General features: G+C 42.4%; 1 long non-coding RNA gene across 1 annotated transcript in view; it reads right to left on the bottom strand.

Moving 5' to 3' along the window:
• LOC143737796 (uncharacterized) overlaps positions 1-24,737 on the bottom strand; it is a 263,649-nt gene extending 238,912 nt beyond the window's left edge. The window contains exons 1-2 of the long non-coding RNA XR_013203723.1: positions 23,344-24,737; positions 23,109-23,181 (exon numbers count right to left, since the gene is read on the bottom strand). This is a non-coding gene — a long non-coding RNA (uncharacterized LOC143737796). The remainder of the gene's footprint in view (positions 1-23,108; positions 23,182-23,343) is intronic.
• Between the last annotated feature and the right edge of the window lie 416 nt (positions 24,738-25,153).

The raw sequence follows: 25,153 nt of genomic DNA, 5'->3' as shown, positions 1-25,153 counted from the left end.
TAGTGGTGAGAGGGTGTAGACGCAGAGAGTGTTTGGGCCAGTGTCTTTTGTAAGGGTGTGTGGTGTGGGTGCGATGTTTTGTCTTGTTTGTCTTATACCAATTACATAGTAACAATTGTTCTTCTGTATGTACTGTACAAGAATATTGTTGCTCTTGAATTATTTTGTTTATATATTTTTTCTGTATTGCATTTTGTGTTGAATGTGAGGGGGTTTGGAATTATATAAGCGTTTGCTTCATCCACCTCCTTTTCAAACTATTGCACTTGTATAATTTGTCTGTTATGTAGCCTGTTATGTTGATTTGAGAGAAAACTAAAATGCAGGTTCGAAATAAACATCATCATCATGAAACATTGGAAGAACTAGTTATTTAACCCGAAACTCCATTGCAAGGACGACTCCAGCAGGACGTTTCTCAGTGATACGCTACTCAGTTTCAGGTACATTATGAGATGTTGCAGCTGTCATTCCTCACCATCAGCATTAACAGGAGTATGTCCATCACGGAGAGGACGCTGGCTTTTGTTTGTTCGCCGCTTCTCTGACTGAAATCCTTTGTGCAACAGTTACTGCTATACAACTAGGCTATACAGTACGCTATACAGTACGTTTATCGACCAGTATTACGTCCACTAAGTTATACTAGTGTCGGTGCTCACTTGTAAACATTGTGGAGTGTATGTGTTCTGTACAGATTCCGCCGACTCCAGTGGTTGTCTACTTACCAGTTTCCCATATCTATTCATCACTGCCTGCCATCGAGAGATTTTCACCCGAAGTCACTGCTGATGTTCGTGAGGTCTGAAGGAATACAACTTTGTCAAATGTTTAATTTAGTTTCTAATACTAACATATATAAACTGAGAAAGTTCTGTAAATTGAATTTAGCATTCAGCTGTGGAGCACGAAACTCCTGTCTTATTCTGTGCCTCTATATACAGCTGTCAGACGGGTTTTCTTTCTATTGTAAGTTAAATGTTAAAGTCTTTGTCTTAGCAAGAGAGAGTCCTGTCACTCCTGTTCTGGAGTCTCAGGGTTTGAATAAGTTTTTCCCTCTCTCTTTTGATACAGGTTCCTAAACTTGTATACGAGTTTCCACCATCACAATGTAATCCCTCCCTCTTATAATGTATATATTACAATGTTTGACTCAACATTGTCAACATTGCTGCATGACTGCAGCAATGACAAGCAATAAAGAACTTCTGCTTGGAAAACTTCCACCGTCTCCTGGTCTGAGCTTCTAACTTTTCTACAAAGAAAAAGTTCATAACAGGTCTCCACCCAAAATCACTGCTGTTCGCTTACTGTGTCTGATGGCTCTCTTCTGTGCATCACGGGCATTGCTAATGGCTAACAGACCACTCTCCACGACTGACATGATATTGAAGTATTCCATCACCCAACTGAAGAAATTCAACAACTACACCACTCCATCGTGCATATTGGTCATTAAACAACTTGGACTCCTTTGCCGGTGGCGTTACATTCACAGAAGTTGCGGCCGAAAGTTTGTTTTCTTCCGGTCTGAACACAACACCCATCCTTCTGGTCTGGCGCACACCTCGTCGCATCTCCAACACGTCATCAGGGCGCTGCTGTGCCTAGGACTAGTAACGCTGGAATTTCCATGGCAACACTACGCACTGATCGGGAGGGAAAACGTAGAGTGGATTTCAGTCTACTCCGGCCAATACAGAGACACACTGCTCCATCTACCATCAAGATTGAACTGTTCAATGCACAATCCATTACAAACAAATCTTGCCTCATACATGACTATATTCTGGAGAAGTGTTTGGATTTGGTGTGCCTACCAGAAACCTGGCACCAACCAGATATTTTTTCTGTCTTAAATGAGACCTGTCCTTCTGGCTACTGCTACAGTACCTTCAGAAAGCCCGCAGCACAGGGCGCGGTGGTGGTCTGGCTGTTATCCACCGAAGTGTTCTGGGCCTATCCCCTATAACCCTGTCTTAGCTGTCTTCTTTTGAATGCCTTGCATTTAAATGTATGCCCCCTCTCACCACAACGATACTTCTCATCTACCGGCCACCCAAACCGAACTCATCTTTCATCCCTGAGATATCCAACCTTCTCTCTACATTTTGTACAATGTCTGCCAATATTATAGTCCTTGGAGATATGAATATTCATGTCAACTCCCCTACCTGCCATTTTGCAGCAGAATTCCTCCAATTACTCGACTGTTTTAATCTGAAACAACTTGTCGATGTCCCCACTCACACCAGGGGGCACACACTTGACCTGGTCATTACAAACTCTGCACATCTGAGTAATCTTCTCTTCTATGATCTGGGTGTTTCTGACCACAAGGCCATTTCCATGAAGATGTCTTCACCATCCACCCTCATCAAGCCCAAATACCAAATCTACTTCAGAAATTTAAAAAACATCAACCCTGAGACTATGGCATCCGACCTCCAGCATCTCCATACACTGTTTACCAGCCATAGATCCTGTGGATTACTACAACAACACCCTTAAGAGTATCCTGGATTTCCACACCCCGGTCAAAGCCAGAACAGTCAATTTCTCCCGATCAGACCCCTGGTACACCAGTGAGCTACGGAAAATTAAGGCATCTAGGCGTGCCATCGAGCGGAGATACAAAGCCACAGGTCTCACTGTTCACAAACAAGCTTTTCGGGAACACCAAAAGGACTACTCAAAGTCACTAACAGAGGCACGGTAACAGTTCTACTCAAACATCATCAGAACAGTACCGGAAACTCCAAGCAGCTGTACTCCACCATACATCGTCTTCTCAAGCCACAGACCCCCTCACTCACAGAAACTACAGAAGAGCAGTGTAATAATTTCCTGACCTTTTTTAAAAAAAAAAAAAAAAAACTACCCGCCCCGACTGTACACTCACAGCTTGCAATCTCCCAGCCCCTACACTGTTTTCCAGAAATCTCCCAGCAAGAGGTTGAGAAGATCATCAAAAAGATGAAACCCACCACCTGTGCCCTCGACCCCTTTCCTACAGCCCTAGTCAAAGCAAACACCTCTGCCCTAAGCCCTCTCATTACCACTGTAATAAACCACTCCCTCCAGGCTGGCAATGTTCCCTCTGCCCTTAAAACTGCCATAATCAGACCACTTCTGAAAAAACTCACCCTTGATCCAGATACACTTACAAATTACAGGCTTATTTCCAATCTCCCATTCCTCTCCAAAGTACTGGAAAAAGTTGACGCCGCCCATCTCCAGGACCACCTCAAACATAACAACCTTTATGAAAAATGTCAGTCTGGTTTCCGCTCTGCTCACCGCACAGAAACAGCCCTGGTTAGAGTCACAAATGACCTACGAATGGCAGCTGATGCTGGCTCACCTTCCCTCCTCATACTCCTCGATCTATCCGCTGCTTTTGACACTGTGGATCATGGCATTCTTCTCTACCAGCTACACCATACCACTGGACTCACTGACACTGCTCTGAACTGGTTTAAATCATACCTCACTGACAGAACAGAGTACATTTCACTTGGAAGTGCAAGGTCCCGGCAACACACAGTCACCTGCGGAGTACCCCAGGGGTCAGTTCTTGGCCCCATCCTCTTCATCATTTACATCCTCCCCATTGGCCACGTCATCAGCCGCCATGGAGTCTCATTTCATTGTTATGCTGATGACACACAATTGTACATGAAATCTGACTCACACCCCACTGCAGCTTCACCAACATCATCATCGTCTTCAACACTCACCGCCTGTCTGGAGGAAATAAAGGTGTGGATGAACCACAATTTTCTCCAGTTGAACAGCTCCAAATCTGAGTCAATTCTTGTTGGCACCTCACATCAAGTCCAGTCATCATTCATAACCAGTATAACTATCTCGGGTCAAGACAACAGTCACCAATCTTGGTGTAAGATTTGATCCACAACTCACCTTTGAAGCCCTTATCAAAAACCTCTGCAAGATCTCCTTCTATCATCTCAGAAATATTGCAAAACTCCGTTCTACACTCACATTAGCTGATGCTGAAAAACTGGTCCACGCCTTTGTCTCCTCCAGACTGGATTATTGTAACGCTCTTCTCATCGGGATCCCTAACAAGAGTCTGCAAAAGCTACAGTATGTTCAGAACAGTGCTGCAATGATCCTGATGAGAGTGCGAAAGTACGATCACATCACACCCATTCTATACTCACTTCACTGGCTTCCCATTTCTGCTAGGATTGAATACAAGGTCTCAATTCTCACCCACCAGTGCATCTATGGAAATGCCCCAACACGATCCGCTCAAAAAACTCAAACCGCCTCCTACTTCCCATAACTAAGCTCAGCACAATGGGTGATCGTGCCTTCTGCTCTGCCGCACCTCAGACTTGGAATGCCCTCCCGGACCATCTGAGGGCACCACAGACTATTGAGACTTTTAAAAAAGGACTAAAAACATTTATTTTTAGCAGATCTTATGAGTTTGTACAATAATGTCGTTGCACTATTTATTTATATTTTACACTGATGTGTTTTACCTTGCTTCTATGATCTTACCTGTAACACTTTGAGGTTTGTCTAAAATGTAAAGTGCTTTACAAATAAAATGTATTATTATTATTATCAACAAACTGATGTCTATAATTCTAATTCATTGTGGTGCACATGCGGGAACTATATCAATAACTGTGCATATGTTCGCCCAGCACTAACGTGAATGACTGATGTAACAAATGTTTATGAAACAAATCTTGCTCCATCCTTCCTCAAAGTAGTAAGAACGACAGACTGTCTGCATTAATAGACACAGTTTTAGGGAATAGTGGCCCACAGCTGCTTAGCAGAAGTATTTCAGTAAGACGGTAATAACGTGAGATAGTCGGTTAGCCAGAAACGTACACAATATAAAACTCAAATCTAAAACTTATATTATATTACACAATATAAAATAAAATGTTATAATGTATTTTACAATGTAAAACTTTTCTATAAGGTTTGGCCGTTCGTCCACATGCAAACACAGTATCTGGTCACTGAAACAGAACTTTGTTGAAAACTCCTGCCAGGGTGAAGATTTTTAGAACACATGGCCCTCCTTACGGCCTATCAAGCGGAGTTACTAGAGGAGATGGGTCCTCAGCTACAGTGCGGATCTCCCAACCCAGTGCTCTCAGAGGACATATGTATCATCACAGATTTAAACCTGCGCATGTCCTGGACCGAGTATGGTCTTAGCTGTTGTGGAAGAGAGATCACTGTGGCTAAGTTTGTCAGGACTCTCTGACAAGGAGAAGGGGGAGTTTTTGGATGCCCCCATTGATCCAAAGGCCATGTACTGCACGACTGCAATAGCAATGCTTCAGAAATGTGACCTGCGGAAAAAGGAAGGAGAGGCATTCGAGGTCTCTCTCCCCAGAAAGCCGGCAGCTTGGCCTTATCACTTGAGCCGGCCGAATTTCAGAAACTCAGAAAAAGGGGGACATTCGGATTATCAGCCTTCCCGTTCCGCTCCACCACAGCAGTCATGAAACATGGCCTCACAGTCTAAGCCTGGTTTTGTAAAACCAAAAAAGTATTTCGCGGCCGAAGCAGTGAAATACTGGTTGGCAAACCCCCAGAGATAAGAAGCGACAGCCGACCTAAGACATCGTTTTGGCATCAGTAAGGGTTTGCAGCACTCAGGGTCTCTCTGTCCCATCCCTTCAAAATGATTCCTCGCTCCCTCCCGCAGGAAAAAGTTAGAAGGAATTTAAATGTGAAACTTGTTTGTATGGACAGTTCAAAATCCAATGGGTTCCGGAATATGGCCCATGCCCCCCAAAGGGCTGTATCCCCCTTCCCATACGAGGCTAGTAATGAGGGAGGAAAGACAAAAGTTCACAAGCATCCCATCAAAAGTTTTCTCTGCTGCATCCAGGCCAAGGGCCGTGAGTGCAGAGTGGGATAAAAAAATAAAAACAAAAAAATCACAAAAGATTAAAAAAAATCACAAAGAAAAATAAATGTGACTCCTTTACTGGAGTTGTATCAACCACCTCCACCTCCAAATGATCCCCAAGTTGTGGCAGAGATTCGGCCAGGCTGCTGTAGATCTCTTTGCTTTGCCTGAAAACACGCAATGTCACCTGTTTTTCTTTCTGGTGGATGACGATGCACTGTTGGGTGCGGATGCTCTAGCCCACAAGTGGCCAGATGTGTTACTGTACATGTTTCTTCCGTTGAGATAGGAACACCGTCCCATACTTGTGTTCGGTTTCAAAGCCTTTGGTCCCACCTTGGGATTTGTCCATGGTCTTGAATGCGCTGTCTAAAGATTCTATATATTTAACATGTTACAAAGTAAAATTCTAGCTTCCGGCCAAACGGCCATACGTAGTCTACTTGCGCCTAAAGCGCAACTTACGCAACTTATGAAGTAAGAAGTAGCATAGTGCGTCATGGCATAGCTTAAATATCAGCAGTACATGGCATTACTAGCATAAGTTGCACTTAGACTTAAATTTTACTTTAAGTTTTAAATATGAATATTTTTTTACACAAATTGTGAGGGATTGATGCCGGGATCGATGCCGGGTTGGGGACCTAGAAGCATTGCCGTGTTCAGTCCCGGAACGCGCGCTGTGTGAACAAAAGCCGTAATCAATTCCGTGTCATAATGATGGCGCTGAAGCTGGGATCGTTCGCCAGCGTAAAACGGTACGTAATGCGCTAGTTTATGATTGAATCAGAGAAAAAAATGCACAAGCGTGGTTTCACAGCTCATAAGCAAACTATAGACACTGCTGAGACATTACATGTCACATTGATGTCACGCATCTTTACGGGATTTTTACGGGTTGTGTGTGAACGCACTCTCTGATTCCGGAAAATCACTGGCAGTGTGAATGAACCAAAGTCAAACGAACCCGGGTCAAATCTCAGGTCACTTTATCCGTGTTTTTTCCGGAATCTCTGTGTGAAAGGGGCTTATGCCTATTCATGCAGCAGCAGCATGTTACATGCTATTAACATCAACTTTGCCATATTCATTAGGGGCTAAACCTTAATTGAGAGTTGTCATGATTTAATTATCCTAATAGGCTGATTTGATGCTCAGTTATTATCAATGTTGAAAACAGTTGTGCTGCTAAATATTTTTTGGAACCTGTGATACTTTTTACAGGATTCATTGATGAATAAAAAAGTTAAAAAGAACAGCATCTATTCAAATAGAAATATTTTTCTTGCAGGGCTTCACGTACAAAAACTCGCTCAAGTTTAGTCAAAGTCCAAAACAATTATGCTCGATGTATTCAGCTCCGTGAGACCTTTCAAATGACATATGTCATGACTATCTGAGCTGTATGATGTTTTTGACACATTGCAGTACATAGTACAAAAAAAGTATTTCATTAATGGGCTGGGCTTGCTTGTATGGCTTTTATATAACACAAAAATAAATCTTCTGTTATAGGTAAATTTAAATGTTTTTTCACACCAAACATGATATGAATCAGCCTCAGGCTGATTGAAATGCAAATTAATGCCTGTAAAAAACAAACCTTTCAGCTGTGCTGCCATTTTGGATTGCATAAGAATAGGATGCAGGAGAAAAAAGTTCAACACTCTTACGTCAGCATTAAAAAAATAATTTAGGTATAATAATAAAGGTAAAATCATTTTATCTTATTCTCTCTCTCATTAACCATTTCAGTCATATTCAACTCTTGCTGATTCTATGGTGAGAGATTCTATGCGAGAGATTGTCTATTTTTTTGGAAATGTTTTTTTACAGGGTATGTTGCCAGGTTTTTACCTACAGCCAATTTGGCATGTCCAATCCACCCTAACCTGCATGTCTTTTGGACTGTGTCGGGGAAACCGAGTGAACGAGACGGAGGAAAGTTAGCTAGTGAAAGGAATGACAATTTTGGACTGGAACGCAGCCTAAATCAGCCCATTTTTAGTATTTAAAAGTGTACTTTGAAGTGTATTATAAGTGTAACAGTACTAAACTTTAAGTGCGCATCAAGGTTTCTCATTTGTAATGCACTACAAGTGAACTTATAAGTATACTAGTAGTTTACTAATTTAATACAAGTAGTACATTTTTTATTTTATGAAAGTACACACTGACGTGTACTCAGTAAACTACTAGTTTAGTAGTTTATACTGTAAGTATACTTTTACGTCTTCTTTAAGTGAACATAACATTATACTTACAGTTTACTATTTATATATTATTTTTGCACTTGCAGTATACTACTATGTTCAAATGTAGATATTATTTTTTATACTTGAAAAATACCTTTAACTGTACTTAAAATCATTTAAAAAAAACATTGGTAACACTTTACAATACGGGTGCACTAATATGCATTAATTCATGTTTAACTAATGCACAGATAATCATGAGTTAATGTATGATTCATGAAGAACTAAACCATTAATTAATTATTACTGCATCAGCAACTAATAAAGAGTCTATATGATTAATAGATTAAGTAATACATGAATTTGCTATTAATTCAATGTGTCATTGTGTATTAATTCCTTAATAAAATATTTTATTAACTAATAGTGTAAATTAATGTGTTAATTACCACAATTAGTCAAAGCTATGCACTTCAACTACCAGTTGTCTGCTTTAATTAATCATTAGCTAATGATTTGCAAAGGTATCATTATGTTATGACTTTACTTGATGAGGCACATCATTATTAACTAGTCATTTAGTAATTGTAGTAATTTACACATGAATTTGCACTAACAATGAAGTAACTAGAAAAAAAGTTTGATGAGACAAACTTTAAGTTGGCTTGAGAAAGCCGGACCAGAGAGTTTGAAGAAGTTTAAAGTAGTTTGAAGTCGGATAGATGGATTAGTTCGAAAAGAAAAGAAAGATTAGTTAGAAAGAAAAAAGAAAGAAAGAAAGAAAGAAAGAAAGAAGAAAGATTAGTTAGAAAGAAAGAAAGAAGAAAGATTAGTTAGAAAGGAAGAAAGAAAGAAAGAAAGAAAGAAAGAAAGATTAGTTAGAAAGAAAGAAAGAAAGAAAGAAAGAAAAAAGGAAGAAAGATTAGTTAGGAAGAAAGAAAGAAAGAAAGAAAGAAGAAAGATTAGTTAGAAAGAAAGAAAGAAAGAAAGAAAGAAAGAAAGAAAGAAAGAAAGAAAGAAAGAAAGAAAGAAAGATTAGTTAGAAAGAAAAAAGATAGATTAGTTAGAAAGAAAGATTAGTTAGAAAGAAAGACAGATTAGTTAGAAAGAAAGAAAGAAAGAAAGATGGATTAGTTAGAAAGAAAGAAAGAAAGAAATATGGATTAGTCAGAAAGAAAGAAGGATTGATTAGTTAGAAAGAAAGATTAGTTAGAAAGAAAGAAAGATTAGTTAGAAAGAAAGAAAGAAAGAAAGAAAGAAAGAAAGAAAGAAAGAAAGAAAGAAAGAAAGAAAGAAAAAAAAGAAAGATGGATTAGTTAGAAAGAAAGAAAGATGGATTAGTTAGAAAGAAAGTTAGATTAGTTAGAAAGAAAAAAAGATAGATTAGTTAGAAAGAAAGAAAGATAGATTAGTTAGAAAGAAAAAGAAAGAAAGAAAGAAAGAAAGAAAGAAAGAAAGAAAGAGTGATTTGTTAGAAAGAAAGAAAGATAGATAGATTGGTTAGAAAGAAAGATAGATTAGTTAGAAAGAAAGAAAGATAGATTAGTTAGAAAGAAAGAAAGAAAGAAAGAAAGAAAGAAAGAAAGAAAGAAAGAAAGATAGATTAGTTAGAAAGAAAGAAAGAAAGAAAGATGGATTAGTTAGAAAGAAAGAAAGAAAGATGGATTAGTTAGAAAGAAAGAAAGAAAGAAAGAAAGAAAGAAAGAAAGAAAGAAAGAAAGAAAGAAAGAAAGAAAGAAAGAGATTAGTTAGAAAGAAAGATAGATTAGTTAGAAAGAAAAAAAGATAGATTAGTTAGAAAGAAAGAAAGATAGATTAGTTAGAAAGAAAGAAAGGAAGAAAGAAAGAAAGACAGTGATTTGTTAGAAAGAAAGAAAGATAGATTAGTTAGAAAGAAGGAAAGAAAGAAAGAAAGAGTGATTTGTTAGAAAGAAAGAAAGATAGATAGATTGGTTAGAAAGAAAGATAGATTAGTTAGAAAGAAAGAAAGAAAGATAGATTAGTTAGAAAGAAAGATAGATTTGTTAGAAAGAAAGAAAGAAAGAAAGAAAGAAAGAAAGAAAGAAAGAAAGAAAGAAAGAAAGAAAGAAAGAAAGAAAGAAAGAAAGAAAAGAAAGATGGATTAGTTAGAAAGAAAGATGGATTAGTTAGAAAGTAAGAAAGAAAGAAAGAAAGAGATTAGTTAGAAAGAAAGATAGATTAGTTAGAAAGAAAAAAAGATAGATTAGTTAGAAAGAAAGAAAGATAGATTAGTTAGAAAGAAAGATAGATTAGTTAGAAAGAAAGATAGATTAGTTAGAAAGAAAGAATTATTGACTATTGAAGGGACTTTAAAGGGGCATTCGGCAACTCTAGCTATTTCTTTGCTGATTTTCACTTTTGTGTCGCATGTTTTCTGAACAAGCTCCCCCTACAGCTGTGAGGCGTATATTTCACAAAAAAATATATAATATATGTCGTAAAAAAAACTCACTTGCGGCATCCTCCTCTCCCTTTCTACCGCTGCTCATGTGCATTTGTTATTATCGGAGCCGGCGAACTTTATCGTGTGGAGCTATGTCTACTGAGGTGGGTAATACATCATACACATTGAGGGCGGCGTGTGTGTTTATGTCGAATTGCCGTAAAGCAGTTTGTGTTTCTCGCTCGTTCTCGCTTCTCACGAGACTTCCTATTTCCAACTTAGCGTTACGTTATAACGGGGGACGTTAATCCTCATGTTGCAAGGTTGGTTTTCCGCCTAGGAACACTGGGGGGAGCAGGGAAATTCACCATTCTCACCAGAACAGGTTATTAAACCATCCAAATTATTTCTAAACGGTTTTATTAAGTTGAAATAGTTGCCGAATGCCCCTTTAAGACCTTCACAGCTAATATAACCTTATTTTAACTTTGATTCTACCAGCCAAATCTGTTAACAAATAAGATTATGAAATCCTTGCATTTCAACCACAAGTTAAAAGTCAGGAACATTTCCTTCGGGCTGTGACATTCAAAACTGGAGGGCAACTTTATCACTTAACTGGAGATGGGACACATCTAATGTAGAGTTACCAGTGCATATGCCTTAAAGCAGAATCTGTTGCCTCAACTCCATTTCCAGTTCCAGTTATTTATCCTATAGGAAGAGGCCAAGAGATTAACAAATCATCACAATGATCACCTGACAGTCCTCTGTTGTTGTTTTTTTAATAATAGCTGGCCTATTCTTCCACTTGTACACCCTCTCTCTCTCAATTAAGTCCAGTTGCTAGATTTCTAGATTTCAGCACACCAAGTTACACAAACAAACAAAAAATGATTGGAGGGTATGATTAAGGAATTTCATTTACGCATATTACAATAAATACATTTTGGCAAAATGTTCTAGTATTTTTAGTCTAATGTTTCAGTGCACCACTGAATTGTTTCTACAGGACCAAACAACTCAAAAAAGGAAAGTACACAGTAGCGGGGGTTGGGTTCAACCCCCAACTTGCACACAAAAACATGTTCCAGCAGCTGTCAAATGCAGACAGTTGGCTTTACAGTGTGATTGGGCATTGGGCATTCTGTATGCATTGGTCCTGCCAACCCTAGTACACACTTTATTCTTATTTTTTAAATCATACTGTACCCTCAGTGGGGGCTGATCCCCCTAATGTTAAACTCCTAGAATCGCCCCTGAGGAGGAGTAAATGTAATTGTCAGGCTATGTAGAAATACATATGTGTCTGCATGGATTGAGTGGAAAAGCTTGAAGAAAAAAAAGGAATTTATTTTTTTCGTTCTTCGCTTGGGGGTAAAAAGAATTTTGTGATACCTCTGATGTCTCCACAGTGTGTATGTGAAGTTTTAGCTCAAAATACCCCACAGATAATTTTTATAGCATGTTAAAATTGCCACTTTTGACCAAAAACGCAAATTTTTGTGTAATGCAAATTAGCTAGTGCTCCCCGCCCCCTTTCAAGAAGAGGGTGGAGCTTCAAGAGCTCATGCTGTGGCATACTGGCAACAATGTCAGAAACTGTGAGTAGCGGTGTTCAGCCTTATATGTTCGAACTGGAGTCAGACAATGATGGAGATACTCAAGAAGAAGTGACAACATGTAGAATGCAACAGGAGCTTTCTGAATGGTTAATTGATGAATTTATGTTGTTAATGTGGAGTTAACTGTCTTCAAGTCATCGATTAGCATGTTCCGTTATGATAATATATAAATTGCTGTACAGGTGCTCGTGTGGGAACTGTTGTAAGATGCCTACAGAGCCAGAGAATATATGCTGCATGGAGATAGAACAGCTATAGTTTAGTTCCATTTCGAAAGGTCTCTCGTATTGCGCAAGAGGCTTACGCTATAGGAAAACTCATTTTCTCGAGAATATTGAAGCCAAATTTTTAAAATAGAGTGCAGCTGCACAGCAGACATACAGCTGAGTGCCTTAGCTCGCTCATTGGCTTGTGCTGCGGCAACTGCACAAACCTATGACGAGTCGGCTAGGATACGTGAACCTCCGGATGAGAAGCCTCGCCGCCGCCGAAAAGCCTTCAGCGGAACAAGCAACCTGCTAAGCAGCTCTGAGGACGCCGGCTCCCTGGTTTCAACTGGACGCCCCCTTCAGCCCGCTGTTCTGCTGTGCCATCCGGCGCGCTATATCCTTTAAAACAGAGGCCTTCAATCCTGCTCCTGGAGGGCCGCCGTCCTGCAGAGTTTAGTTCCAACCCTAATCAAACACACCTGAATCAGCTCATCAAGCTCTTCAGGATTGCTTGAATATACAAAGGCAGGTGTGCTGAAGCAGGTTGGAACTAAACTCTGCAGGACAGTGGCCCTCCAGGAGCAGGATTGAAGACCTCTGCTTTAAAAGCTAGTGTGTTCGAAGTTGTGACTCACTTTCTAAAAGAGAAAATTCCAGGCATTGTTGCAAATGCCTCGGGTCATCAGAGGCATTTGTAAAATGCCTTCGGCGGAGATCGTCACATCCTCTGCGCTACCTGTCTGGGCCCTGACCACGTGGAAGCTGCACTCTCTAAGGGCGGCTGTCCGGAGTGTGATGAAATGGAGCTCTCCACCCTGCGGTCTCGTCTGGCCACATTCGCCTACGATTACCCCGTGCCTCCCGCTCCACCTTTTCATCTGATCGAGCCACGTAAGAAAAAGCGTCGCACACAGAGGATGCCAGAGCAGATGAACACGAGCGAGCACACGCCGGCCCAGTCCCCGCGTGCCTCGCTCTCTCCCAGAGAAATACCCTCGCCGGTCCTGTTTACTCAGGCGGACCAGCACCCCTCTCCGCAAGAGGCCGGTCTCGTCTCTTTTGGGGGATCAGATGAGGAAGATGAGAAGGATGACAGCATTTCTCTCGCTGCATTCGAATGCGAGGAATGGGCGGGCTCCATGACTGACCCCGTGCCCTCAACACAAACCAGCGCGAACGACGTGAGAACCAGCTTTGACAAAGAATAAAACTAAGTGTGTAAACTAAGTCCATTGAAGTAGCCGTTGGACTTGGCTACTGTCTACATCACCCACCGTGGAACAATCACCACTCCAGGAGACACAAACCTAAAGGTGTCTGATCGTTCTGCACCTTTGACGTCACTCGTTGTTGTCTATAGCACGGACAAGAACGTTTGAAAGGGGGGAGTTGTAGAGTCTGGTCCAATCACACACAAATTATTCATTATATTTAATGAATAGTCCGGCAAACTCACTCTCCCAACTAAGATATGTGGCCAACTTCCCCTGAAACTAACACCACTGGCAGAACTCAGTGTCCGGTTACATTAATAAGAATTCCTGAGAGATGTGACTCTTACTTAAATCTTACTGAGAAGGAGATTTAAGTCCTGTTAATCATATATATATATATATATATATATATATATATATATATATAACCACTTGAGAAATGTAAATATGTATCCAATTTTCACATCTCATGATTTTCATTTCATCTCAGAAGAAAACTACCACTTTACCATCACTGAATGGGCAACCAACTACGCCGACTTCCTCACTCATTGGTTGCCTGCATGGCCTCTCCGGCCCAGGGCCGGCAGGTCACACAATCTGCATGTGCTCAGCCATGTGCTCATGGAGAGAGAGAAAACCTCCAACCAGAACAGAGTCGAACTACCCATGCAAGTTCATCATCTTCTTCATCCAACAGAGAAGAAAACGTCTCGGTTACGTATGTAACCCTCGTTCCCTGAGTACAGGGAACGGAGACGTGTCGTCGGGGGAGTTCCCTGACGAATTGGGATCACGCTAGGGAGACCAATTGCCTTCGAGTGAATTAAAACGAGCCAATGAAAATTGGCATGCAAGATTTGCATTCCGCTACCCGCCTACCAGCGCGGTGGATTTAGTGGATTTAACCTCCTGGCACCCTTAAGGAATCTGATGACCAGGTCGTGCTTCCCTAGGGACTTACCTTCCACTGCATCGTGATGCGCAGCTATTGCTGCGACATACACTTTGAGGGTGGAGGGGGACAGCCTCCGCTCCAACCCATCCTGCAGGAAGGAAAGCACGACAACGATCGGGCAAGTCCGGGAGTCCTCCTGACGGGAGGAACACCAATCGACGAACAGGTTCCACTTCAACGCATAGAGGCGCCACGTAGAGGGGGCTCTAGCGGAAGTGATGGTGTCTACCATCCTGTGGTAGACCACCTAGAACCTCCGCGTCCCGTCCAGGGACCAGACATGGAGTTTCCAGAGGTCTGGACGCGGGTGCCATAGAGTGCCCCGCCTCTGAGGAAGAAGGTCCTTCCTCAAAGGAATCGGCCAGGGAGGGGCTGTCGCGAGGAGCATGAGTTGGGTGAACCAAGTCCTGGTGGGCCAATATGGCGCCACAAGAAGGACCTGCTCCTCGTCCTCCCAGACCTTGCACAGTGTCTGTGCAAGAAGGCTCACTGGGGGAAACGCATACTTGCGCAGGTCGCGGGGCCAGCTGTGAGCCAGGGCGTCCGTGCCGAGGGTCCCCTCGGACAGGGAGTAAAACCACTGGCAATGGGTCGTGTCCGGAGAGGCAAACAGGTCTACCTGTGCGACTCCGAAGACACTCCAAATCAGCTGGACCGACTGGGGATGGAGTCGCCACTCTCCTGGCAGGGGAGGCAGCCGTGAAAGCTCGTCTGCCCCACGGTTGAGGTCCCCTGGAATGTGAATGGCACGAAGCGACCTCAGATGCTTCTGACTCCATAGGAGGAGGTGGGAGGCGAGTCGCGACAAACGACAGGAGCGTAGACCACCTTGATGGTTGATGTACGCAACGGTCGCAGTGCTGTCCGTACGGACCAGTACGTGCTTGTGTCTGAGAACCCCTCTGAGGCGACGCAAGGCTAAGCGTACTGCTTGCAACTCTAGGCAGTTGATATGCCAATGCAGTTGAGGCCCCGTCCACAGACCTGAAACTGCATGCCCGTTGTACGTGGCCCCCCACCCGGTGGCAGAGGCATCTGTGAAAACCACAGCATGCCTGGAAACCTGGACTAAGGGCACTCCGGCCCGTAGAAACACAGGATCCGACCACGGGGAGAAGGTTCGGCGGCAGTGCGGGGTCACTTTGACCCGGAACGTGCCGCTGTGCCACGCCCACCTCGGGACTCGATCGTGAAGCCAGCGCTGAAGCGGTCTCATATGTAACAGGCCGAGCGGCGTTACTGCGGCTGCAGCTGCCATATTCCCCAGGAGCCTCTGAAATTGTTTCAGTGGAACCGCTGTCCTGCCTCGAAAAGACCTGAGGCAGGTGAGCACTGACTGGACGCGTTCCTCTGTGAGGCACGCAGTCCGGGCGACCGAGTCCAGCTCCATACCGAGATAAGAGATCCTCTGCACGGGGCAGAGTTTGCTCTTGTCCCGGTTGACCTGAAGCCCCAACCGGCTGAGGTGCCGAAGCACCATGTCCCTGTGATCGCACAAAACATCTCGCGAGTGAGCTAGAATGAGCCAGTCGTCGAGGTAGTTGAGGATGCGAACGCCTTGTTCTCTCATGGGAACAATGGCCGCCTCCGCGACTTCCGTGAAGTTGCGGGGTGACAGGGCCAGCCCGAAGGGTAGGACTTTGTACTGATACGCCCGACCCTCGAAAGCAAACCGAAGAAACGGTCTGTGTCGAGGAAGAATCGAGACGTGAAAGTATGCGTCCTTCAGGTCGATCGCTGCAAACCAATCCTGGGGACAGATGCATTCGAAAATGCGCTTCTGCGTAAGCATTTTGAACGGGAGTTTGTGCAGGGCCCGATTCAAAATACGCAGGTCCAGGATTGGCCGTAACCCACCGCCTTTCTTGGGTACAATGAAGTAAGGGCTGTAAAACCCAGACCTCATCTCGGCAGGAGGGACCGGCTCGATCGGGTCCTTCACCAGCAGGACATCGATCTCTTTCCTCAAGACAGGGGCATCCAGTGACCGCACACGGGTGAAGTGGACGCCCCTGAACCTGGGAGGCCGGCGTGCAAACTAAATTGCATAGCCGAACCGGACGGTGCGGATGAGCCATCGGGACGGACCCGGAAGCGCTCTAGCCAGGCTTCCAGATAGCATCGCAATGAACCCACCCGAACCACCGGCGTACCCGCGGAGGGGCAGCGAGGTGGAAGACAGGGACCCGGCTCTGGTGGCGTTGTAGCGACCGAGAGCGGGGGTCTGGGTGCGCCTGACACCAACCTGCTTCCACGAGGGGCAGACGGCAGAGAAGGCTCGTGGGCGTTCTGCTGCAGACTGCCCGGTGGCGAGGGGAGGGGGAGAGACGAGGAACGAGGCCCTGACTCCTCGTATGCTGGTCTCTGCGCCTCCGGGCCCAGCTGCAGACCGGAGCGACGCAGCCGAGGCTGCGTCACTGCTATCTGCAAGCTGGGGAGAGGGGAACGGGAGTGGTGCAGCTCGGGGGCGGCACGCACTGCCATTCTGACCCTCTCGGACGGAGGAAACTGGTCTTATTATACTGCCAGTCTCGACCGTGAGGGGAACGAGGGACGAGGCCCGGGGGCATCGAGTCCTGGTTTCCCCTCACCCAGCGAGAGACGAGAGTGACAAGGCCGTAGCCCTCACTGCCATCTGAGCGCTGGGGCCCGTGAACGACTCAGAGGAAGTGGTCTGCTCAAACTTTGGGTACCGCTGATACAGCGGCGGAACAGAAAGAAAAATTCTCCACCCGGCCCTCCCCCGGGGGAAGGAGTGGTGATGACACGCACTCCCAGAGAGCAGATCGTCACACACTCTGGGTCGCTCATCTCAGGGTTGCTTCCCTTCGCTGGGGAAAACAAACTCTGAGCGGGCTGGTTTTGAGGCGCTTCTGGACCACCAGTGTGGACATCGTCTAACCGAGGGCCAGCGCTGTGACTAATCACGGTCAGTCACTAAGCACAGCTCAACCCCGAGTTAGAACTACGCACGTGCAGTGGTAGTGAGAGAGGAAAAACTTCTGCAGATTTAGGCATGTTTGGCTTGCCATATTGGCACCAAAAAATGCTTGCATGCTGCAAAAATTCTTCACACACATCCAGGCACTTTAGAACAGCCCAGGAAAGTGTGGCTGTTAAGTCTGAATCTTCAGCATGAGAACACACCATTATAGTAGGAACTCAGCATCATTTCAGAGTATAACAGCCCTCTCTCCGATGTAGCGATCGACATCTGTCCTCCCTGGGGCCCCGAATGAAATGCTTGGTCCCTCATGAGAAGGACCAGATTCTCATCCGAAAGCTTCGACGGCACACGGCACGCTGAGCGGCTCAACCTTTACGAGAAAGGGGAGACGAACAACGTGCCGACGTGGTCATGCACTCCTGAGAGAACATGAACCACCCACGAACGCAGTCTCAACACACTGATTAGGCATGTGAAACCGTGATCGTGGCCGTCAACCAGGCATGCAAGATAGTGAACGTGGCCATCGCTTCGATGACACACGGCACGCTGGGCGCTCAAGCCTTCAGGCAGGGCGAACAATGTGCCGACGTGGTCATGCTCTCATAAGAAAGCATAAACCACCCACGAACACAGTCTCAGCATGTTTGCGATGCGCTAGAGGAGTGAGTGGTTCGTGCTCACTGAAACCCTCAGATCACCAATGTTATTCACCAAAGTAGCCCTCCTCTGGTGCACCAGAAGAGAAACTAGATCGGGAAATAAGCAAAGGGACTCACCTCATAGAGGCACGCGAGTCTTGATCTTGACCGCGCATCTTGAGCGCCGAATGACGCGCGCTGGGTTGCCGTGACAACCCGCGCTGTCAGCCGGCGCTCGACGGCACACGGCACGCTGAGCGGCTCAAGCCTTTACGAGAAAGGGGAGACGAACAACGTGCCGACGTGGTCATGCACTCCTGAGAGAACATGAACCACCCACGAACGTAGTCTCACACACTGATTAGGCATGTGAAACAATGAACGTGGCCGTCAAATAAGGACAGGAAACGATCGCATCCAGAAACACACGAGTGAAACGTCATCCTGAAAAGGACGCGATCTTCACTCGTGTTGCTCTTTCAGGAAGAAAGTACTCTCTCTATCGTGCTGAAGCACACAGGGACCCAACGCGGCAACACAGCGGGGAAACCGCGCGGTCGCTGACAGACTCGTAGCCGTAAGAAAAATACAATCTTAAAGCTCACTCACTCAGAGAGGACACAATCGGTCGGCTCCGAAGCTAAAAGCATTGCGCAATGTTTACTTCCGCCTTTTATACCCGCGCTGGTAGGCGGGTCGCGGAATGCAAATCTTGCATGCCAATTTTTATTGGCTCGTTTTAATTCACTCGAAGGCAATTGGTCTCCCTAGCGTGATCCCAATTCGTCAGGGAACTCCCCCGACGACACGTCGGAGTTCCCAGGACGAAAGGGAACGATTGCAACTTCAACATTTGACACTCACGGAACTGTCAACGACTTCAATTTCCAACAACTTCAAGAATTGTGTCCACTGCAAAGCCATGCAAGTATCAATTTAAGAAGGTTCTTTGAAAATGATAATATTGATGGTTCTTCTCATAGTTAAATGGATCTTTTCCATAGTTCCATTTCCTACCTCCGGTTTCATTCTCTCACTTTAACCATCTCCATTTGAATGCATGAATGAATGTGTAATTGTTTGTATGTTAGCTATGTTTTCGTGTTTTTGTTAATAAAACTTGTGCACAATGTGTATTTGGTTCTGATTCTCTGCTTGCATGTGAAGTTTACCCTACGATCTGGATTGTGACTACATGCTCTTAATAGTACTGTACAGTAAGAAAGACATTTCCCTTCCCCGTAAATGAATATTTCTTAGAATGAATAAACAATTAACGCAGAGTGTCCACGGGACAAACCGGTGGGTTGAAGTAAAAATGAATTTTACTACATTAAGTTAATTATATTAACTGATCCAAATATTCATAATCAATTATAACCAGTTATTATTGATTATTAATATTTCATAGAGATGATTTGCTACACTACTTACGCAATACTAGTTTCCCTACTCTAAGGGAACCGAGGTTACGTTAGAAACTGAGACGTTTAATTATGGTCATTACTTATGTTGTCATCTTGCTTTTATCCACTATTAGTACAAGCCTGTTGTAACGGAACCAGTCCGAATGATGAGTATAACTTTACAGATGAGTCTTATGAAGTTTATTTTACATCACACAAAAGATGAAGCGTCTATTTTCTCTCCAGAAAATCACTGTAAGAGCTGAAAAAACACAATACAAGAAGTCTGCAGTAAAGTCTTATCCATAATAAACTCTTTCTCTCCCTTGCATTATCATCAACATACACAGCGAATTACACAAAAACACTTGTTACAATTAACAGTAATCAAATATACCATATGCCTTTTTGGGGGGTGCTTAATAAACTGTTAAAATCTGTAAAACAATATAATAAAAGAACTATAATAAAAAGTGTGTGCTCTCCCTTTCATTACTGTAACTTTTTTGCTAAATCTGCTTTGTATTTACCCTCGTTCACAAATCAGTTGTAAAATGATTTGCGTAGACAAACGAATTTAGGTATATTGGTGGTTGCATTCCGTTCATAAAACTAATCCAATGGGTCTTCAGTGGCTCTGATGTCGGGAGTATGAAGACTGTAGATTTGACTCTTACATCCAACAACAAAACACCTGAATTGCTTACAAGACATTCTTGTCGCTATAGCTGTCTCGGCCTGGAGAAAATGGCGGACAGTGTACAACTCGCTCAGGGCTGAAATTATGCTAATACGGCAGAGTCCGTCAGCAGTCCGGGGCGAGGCATGAGCAATGTGACGTCACATTGCTCGGAATATGAAAATGGCTTGTTCTATGAGACTATTGAGGTTTTATGGAGATTTTAAAAAAGGAGTTGGTGGATTTTTATCATTATTGGGTGGTTGTGTACACACACTGTCAACACACATTTATGTTCAAACACCATGTAAAAGTGAATCTTGAATAATAAGTCGCCAGTAATAAACATGAAAAATCATGTCAGTGTCATTTTTAATTAGAATTACAACTTCAATGTCTTTTTTTAAACAGCTCTATGAAGTGTTTATGTTTTTACTCGTATCTGACATAGGCTGAACAGAAGAAATTATTAACTAAATATTTCCACATTAAAGGAGGTGGAGCCTCATAGCCCATCTACCTATTACCTATAGCTCCTGTTGTACAATGGAATAATGAAAAACACTGGCTGGTCAGGGTCACACCAGTTGCACCACCCCAAGTACGGCCCTAGGATCATGTACACATTCAAAGGTCTGTTCGTCTATCATTGTCAATTTGCCATCTGCGGTAGCTTATTTCCAGGTGTCAGGCCATAGTTCAGGGCCACTGGTAGTAAGAGGCAACATCCATAATCTGTCCTTTCTTTTTTTATGCGAATACCTAGTCATGGGAAATTCCACTGTGTACTTCATTTGAATTCTGCATTATGTTCCTTCCAAATATTGGGCCTGTAAGCAGCTGTAAGCAGGATTGGAGGGGAAAGCAGATTTCAGGTGAGATAAAATGGGAAAAAGAGAGAACAGAGAAGCAAAAAGTGCCAACAATGCTAAAACAATAAAGGCAGTTTGGAGGACCAACCCTCAGCGAAGCATGCTTGAATTGGCAATGAACACTGTGAAAGCTGGTAGTGATAATACAGTCAATACAATCAATGTGACAAAAATCAAGATTATTTCCCTCACACTGAGAGTTCACTGTACCACTGTTTAAGGAATATGTGCTTAACATCATGATTTGGCTGTGGCTGTCTGATTTTAAATGTTTTTCTTTTTCTTTTTTATGAGGCAACAATTTGATTCAGTCAAATTAGTCATTTAAAAAAATAGTGTACTTTGTGGAAATTTTTCACACACTACTGAGTTTATATCTGAGTGACTTTCGACATCCTCAGTGTTACTCCAGTCTGACTTTGGATTACTGAACCTCAACTACAAGTATTTATGTTTCCATCTGCTGGTTAAATTTAATATGTTTAGTGTCTCAGCAAAAAAAAAAAGTCAAAATGATTGTAGTAAGAGGTTAAATTACTATTCATTTGTTAAACAAGTAGCTCAGTCATCAGCTATAATCTACAAATGTCAGTCACGCAGCAAGATTTGAAAGTAGACTAATATACACCATCCACGATTGTGACATATGTGGTCAAATGGCAGTCAGAGAGATCCTCACCACTCCTCACTAAACTATGTGTGCTTTCATGCACCAACATTATTCAGCTGTCTGTGTCCTTCACTACACCACGTTTTTCATAAATATTTTTTTATACTTTTTGTATGCAAATCATACAATCAGATAAAAGTGTGTTGCAAAGAGTACTTTTTTAATTTAAGAAAATACTAATAAGAGCTAGTTTACATATTACAACAGCTTTGTCCCACTGATTGATCAAAATAATCCAGAATCTGAATATATTAATTTATTGTCACTTCTTATCTATCAACCATGCTAATTTCAATCCAGTGTTCTGCATTCTGATGGCAAAAATGCTGTATACCGACTTAAGCATAACCCGTTCAAAAACAGCAACACTGATCTCAAAATGGCACGCCTTATCACTACTAAGAAATTAAACAGTAACCATTATCTTTTTTTCTTCTTTTTTTTACTAGTATCCATTAATTAAAGTAGGCTAGTAGGCTACGTATTTATAGCAGTGTTTATCAACTCCAGTGCTGGGGACCCATCTACCATAATTCACACATTCGCCCTCTAGTCTTTATTAATGCTGACAGTAGTTCCTTAATACCAAAAGGGCTAGAATGCTTGTGCAAGCTGTAAAACTGGTACCAGGTTTTTTTGTGTAATTAGTGAGACATCTAAAACATTTAGTGACGAAAGGTGTGGACCATTATTATTGCAGCTGATTTTATTGCATATGCATTTGTAAGAGATTTTCTTTTCAAGAAAGAGTTTTTTAAATATACACTGATTTATAGCATCTATTCCAGTTCTACTAGTTCTTATTTGCTATCCAATTTATTATTTGTACCATTTGTATCTTTTTTTACTTGTCATGTAAAATAATTAATCAGAATGGCTACTTTTAAGTTTGATTAAAATATTACTAGTAAGATTAAAATGTTACTATATGAACAACTGTAGCTACTGCATGTAGAACAGTTCTAATGGATACTAATGTCTGTTCATTTGTAGTTCTAGGAAAACTGGAATAGATACTCTAAATAATAAATAAGTAGTATTTTACTATTATCACTAGTAAAACTGGAACAGCTGTAATACAAACTGGTGAGAAGTGCAAACATTTGAAATGTTGTTCCACTAACAATGGAATAGTCACTATTGGGGTAGAAAAAGGAAATAGTAGAAAAGGAATGAATACTATAGCCTATTTCATCAATAAGTACTGTTTGAATTGATACTATTGGTTAAGATAATAACTAGTAGCCTATCAAGTCTACTTGTAAATAGTTACTAGTGAAATTGCAACTGATACCCTAGTCACAACTTTCTAAGCCTTGAAACGTGCAGTTAAACAAGTAAAAACCAAAAGCAAAAAGCAAATAGCGGCAGTACCTGGTGGGCAGTTGCATTCAGGTGGTGAGACTTGACGGACAGTCCTTATTCTAACCAAGTGTTCATAAGAGCGCTGTCAGAATCAGATGAAGATAAAACAAAAACAAAAAACTAGTGAACAATGAGCCCTAAATGAATGTAGTGACAACATGCAGGAGCATTTTACTTTATTTTTGTGAGTAAAGAAAGATGTTCTGTTGACTTTAATGAGTTACGGCTGTGATGCATTACACACCTGTGATAGCAGTTCGTCCACTCGCTCCTGTATCATTGAATTAAACTGATCCATAGAGATCCCATGAAACGGGCTTAAGAGCCGCGTGCCACTTTCAATCTCCAGATCCACGACTCTGTCCTTAATCTCACTGTTTTGAAAACTCAGCAGAAAGCAAAAGGCGAACGACAGAAGAGAAAACACAAATGGCATCGCATCCACGATAGCTCTAAGGCAGTGCCGCTGCTTAGCAGAACCGGTGTCGTTCTCCATTTTCGACTCGTTCCGGGACTCTTTATTTGCTTCTAAAACCATCATGACTCTCTCGGCCATATACTACTATCCGAAATCTCCAGTAACGACGGGAGGAGGATGACTGAGACTCTATCACTGAGTATTATTTTAATCTGTCTCAAGACGACTAACAAGCCGAGCGCGCGTCCTACGCACAAAGCGGTGCGCGCTCATTCACAGAGAGACAGTGAGCGGTGAATGGTTTCACGGCTCGTACTAGCCCTCCACAAACTTGTTGTAGTGGGGGGAGACCGGGGGCAATTGTAACATATTTTACATTTTCCTTAATAACTCACAAACTATTTGAGATAGACTACTCATCTTTTGATACAAGAAACATATATGTGCACTAATTAATAATGCAATTTATATATTTTCACTTATAAGAACAAGATTAAAATATTTAATTAAATGCAAGAAGTCAGAGTGTTACAATTGCCCCCGCCAAGGGGGCAATTGTAACAGTGTGTGGGGGCAATTGTAACACTGAGAAATAACTCCTATAAACCCACTTTATCTCAAATAAAAGCCTACCTCAAAGTAATCACTTTATTGCTGTTGTATTTAATAATGTTACTTTACGTTTTTTTGTATATGGTTCAAATTTTTTTAGATGTCAGGCATCACACGCATTATATAAAAACAATTATGTTAATTGATGATTTGTTAATACTGGAACAAACATTTATTTTTATACACCCTTTTAAAATGAAGTTTTACAATAGAATTTAGTGAAATATGTTCATTTTTTAACAGAAAAGTATGTCAACACACACAAACAAGCTTATTACAATGGGCCTTGTGGCTCGGGGGCAATGTAACACAGTGTTACAATTGCCCCCGATACTGCAGCCATGACAAAATCTTATATGCTAGCTAGCCCAACCTGTATTAGCATAGGTTGTTCATGTTCGTTTTTAATCAATAACCTAGGGATAAAATGTATATAAGTTTAAATTCACAGACATCTATACTTTAGACAGCAGAAGAAAAATACTGTACATCCAAAAAATAACTTTCATACCTCAAAATCAGTTTGTCGTTAACAACTTCTGCTAAAGTTGAAAATTTCTCGCTTCTTTTCCACAGATAGAGAGAGAATCCTACTGGGCATGTACAGATTAAGTTTCATCACTCTAGCTTGTTTCTGATTGGAGGAATTGAGTGTGTTACAATCGCCCCCTGTTACAATTGCCCCCGGTCTCCCCCTACTACTGAAAAGAAATCCATGCATGTACGCGTTGCTGTGCAGCCTTAATTTACCCCAGGCAGATTTTGTGCCAAGAGATGTTAAACCGCAGACGAACAGCGAATATTTTGCACATTCCACTCAATCCACTCAACTCCGGATCAGCATAGAGAACCATCAGACCTCACAGAGTCTGTGCCCTCTTTAAATCACCAGCTGGGTCTTACTGATATCTTTCATGTGAGGCAGTAAGAGAGTAGAAAATATTTCAATTGGATTCTTCCATGGAACAATACGGTATTCAGAATTATGCAGATGCACGGGGCATTGTGATGAAATGGGTAGTGA

Source organism: Siphateles boraxobius, unplaced genomic scaffold, assembly GCF_051911475.1.
Source record: "Siphateles boraxobius isolate OS27281-9 unplaced genomic scaffold, OSU_SipBor_1 130, whole genome shotgun sequence".
Taxonomy (NCBI): domain Eukaryota; kingdom Metazoa; phylum Chordata; class Actinopteri; order Cypriniformes; family Leuciscidae; genus Siphateles; species Siphateles boraxobius.
The sequence above is the reverse complement of the archived record's forward strand: the minus strand, read 5'-3'. Positions and strand labels throughout refer to the sequence as shown.